Source organism: Lycium ferocissimum, chromosome 6 (genome assembly GCF_029784015.1).
Source record: "Lycium ferocissimum isolate CSIRO_LF1 chromosome 6, AGI_CSIRO_Lferr_CH_V1, whole genome shotgun sequence".
Lineage (NCBI taxonomy): Eukaryota > Viridiplantae > Streptophyta > Magnoliopsida > Solanales > Solanaceae > Lycium > Lycium ferocissimum.
In genome coordinates, this window is record NC_081347.1 from 3,975,025 (window position 1) to 3,978,079 (window position 3,055).

The 3,055-nt window shown below is 35.8% G+C and overlaps 1 long non-coding RNA gene across 1 annotated transcript; it reads right to left on the reverse strand.

The window, feature by feature from the left end:
• Positions 1-286: 286 nt before the first annotated feature.
• Positions 287-2,783, reverse strand: LOC132058977 (uncharacterized). Its single transcript, XR_009415475.1, has 2 exons — positions 2,594-2,783; positions 287-1,558 (listed from the first exon to the last, which is right to left on the reverse strand). It is a non-coding gene; the product is annotated as an uncharacterized LOC132058977 (long non-coding RNA).
• Between the last annotated feature and the right edge of the window lie 272 nt (positions 2,784-3,055).

The following is a 3,055-nucleotide window of genomic DNA, read 5'->3' on the forward strand; positions in this document are numbered from 1 at the left end:
CAATCTTGATGAAGAGATCATGGGTTCACATGCCTCATATTTTAGCTATAAATTCGCCCCTGATGCAAAGTAAGTAAATTGTCTACCTGTTCTCTTTCTCTAGCACTCAGCTTCCTAGACAAAAAAGAAGCTCTCCTCAGTTTGCACTTCTGCTTGAGCTTATTATCAAATATAATGGTCTGGTGATGGGAGTTTTAAATCCCATACAGCATTGTTCCTTGCCTTCTTTTGTTTGTACTTGCTTCTTCTCCTCTCTTCTCCTTCAGGCTTCAGGTACGCTTCTCTCTTTCTCCTTCTTCTTCTTCTTTTCTCCTTTGTTTCCGGCGACTTTTTTCTTCTTTTGCCTATTTTTTTCCTCCTTCTATTTTTTCTTCTTTTTCTGTACGCAACTTGCGACTTTCTCCTCTGTTTTTTTCTTTTTTCTATTTTCTCCTCTGTTGTTTTTTCTCTTCTGCACCCGATGTTGTTTTGCTCGTTTTTTTTTTCTTTATGAATTATTGAGTCATTCAAGTTCTAGACTTTTAGTATCTATTATTTACTTTTAATTTTTGAATTGAAATATTTGCTAATACGTTATTGCTAGTGAGATTTTGATTATTTATATATGCAATTAAATATTTTAATTTTTTGGTATTTATGGGCGCTGTACTTCAAAAAGGGGCGAGCGCGCAGGCAGGCCCTTGTCGCCTTTTGTCGCTGCCCGCCGTCCAAAACACTGATTTCCATCAAGCTAAAGGGGTGTGATGTATATAGCCTACCTTGATGCAGGCATTAGTGGCTGCTTCCATGCAACCCGTGACCTATAGGTCACACGTAGTGACAACTTTATCGTTGCTCCAAGGCTCCACTTCTGCGCTAAACGTACCGAACAGTAAAATTGAATAAAATTCCAAGTTTAATTGATTTACTACTATTCTATAACACACTGAAGAATATACAATTACAACACACATGATTACATTAAGCAATTCCAAACATGAAAACCCTAATAATACATCAACCATATAAATCCTTTATCAAAATAAGAAAGACAACAAATCTACCCTTCTTTTACTTCGAATTCACCTTTTACCCTATACATAATTTACTTTTACTATTCTAACTTGTTGTTCTCTGTAACGGCGTTTGAGATAACTTTCTAAAATCTCCATAACGCAAACAAACCTCTTCATTTCCTCTCATTGTCGGCTCAGCTCGGCTTCTTTAGCCCTAGCTCGCTCAAGCCGCGCCTCCATCTCGACTAACCGGTCACGGAGGTTTTCGACCCGAGCTGCTGGTGAAGTTCGGGTTCGGGTCGGGTCGGTAAAGTCGTCTATTGACTGCCGTAGCACATTTTTTTTTTGGGGGGAAGAGGAGAATCAACGGTGATTATCTCTTGCTTAATTTAGACCGTTTGATCTGTAGTAAATGATCGAAAAATGATTTTTCACTCGTTCAAAGAAATGATTAAAGTACTGTATTTACTTTGCTTTGCTTCCCTACGATTTAATCAGCTAATTTTGGAGATTTGTCAAAAAACTAAAACTTTGTACCTGACAACCGTTAAATCACGGGAAATCTACATAGTGTAGAGAACATTAGGCCTTATTTACATTTAGTAGCTATACTTTGCCCAAACTACATCTCATAGCTAAATCTTGTATGTCAATTACACAAGATAACTAGTATAGTAAAATTATATTGTATTTAGAATTAAAAACTATTTTCTCTCTATTCTCTCACAATCTCCTCCCATTTTCCTTCATTTTCTCTCTCCTCCATCACCTCTCTCTCTAAGCCGTCTCTCTCTACTCCGACAACCACCACCGCCCGGCGGAACTCCGATAGCACCCACCGGATCCGCCACCACGCCTTCCATCTCGGCCACCACGAAACCACCAACCCAACCATCCCTCCACTGCTTCTCAAATCACCACCCCTTCTCTGATCCTACCCTCCATTGCCATCTTCGTCCAAACCAGCTCCGGTGATACCTAGCTCCAGCTAAACCAGCTCGTCTCTCTGCCTGTTCTGTTGAGTGTATCTCCGTCCAGATCTCTCTCTCTCCCCTTTTCTCAGATCTGCCAAGATCATCGAAGCATTTGTATTCATTATTTTTGAGTTTTTTGGTTAATTTTTTAGATTGTATTCATTTTATTATTTTGTATTCAGTTTTTTTGAGTGTTTTTGTTAATTTTTAGTGTATCTATGTTTTTTGTATTCAATTTTTAGTGTATTACTTGCTGCCTTCACTAAAAAAAATTTGTATGCAACAAGTTGAATACAATATTTTTTGTATTTATGTTGTTTGAATACCACTGATTTTTAAATACAATAATACAATGTAAAAGTCGCTATAGATGAATACAACTGAGTTGAATACATTTGACATGAATACAGCTGAGTTGAATGCAGTGAAAAGAATTTTTGAAATTTTTTTATTCGTTGTATTCATGAATACAGCTAGGCCGTTTTATGAATACAACGAGCCATTTTTTGAATACAGCGGGGAAACTGTAGCTACGCAATGTAAATATTGAAACTGTAGCTATGGCAAATTTTAAAACCCCAAAGTGCAGTCATTTATGTAAAATTCCCTTAAATCACACTATACACTTTCAATACGATAAAAAGTTGCTCGTACTCGATTTTTTATTAAATCATGAATATAGAATATGTGTCTATTATACATATTTTTCTCACTTAATCGTGATTATATGATATGCATTTCACTTTAACTTTTAATTGCGAAGGTTAATGGGGGCGTAAATAACTTGTTGGTTATTGATTAGTCTTAACCTAATATTTTCGACCAGAGCATAAAAATATATGTGAAACTTTATTTAAACTTCAAAACAAATTATTTTTGAATCTATAATTTTTAAACAAAAAATAAATTCAATGTAAAAAATCTTAAAAATTGAACTGATGAAGTTTAAATTTTTAATTCGTTTATCAAGGAAGTCATTGTCCTCCTTTAATTAATGCCAGGCACTATTTTTTATTTTTTATTTTTTATGACAAGGGAATGACCACTTCCCTTCGAGTGCTCATAGGGTAAACCCCGCTCTTGTGC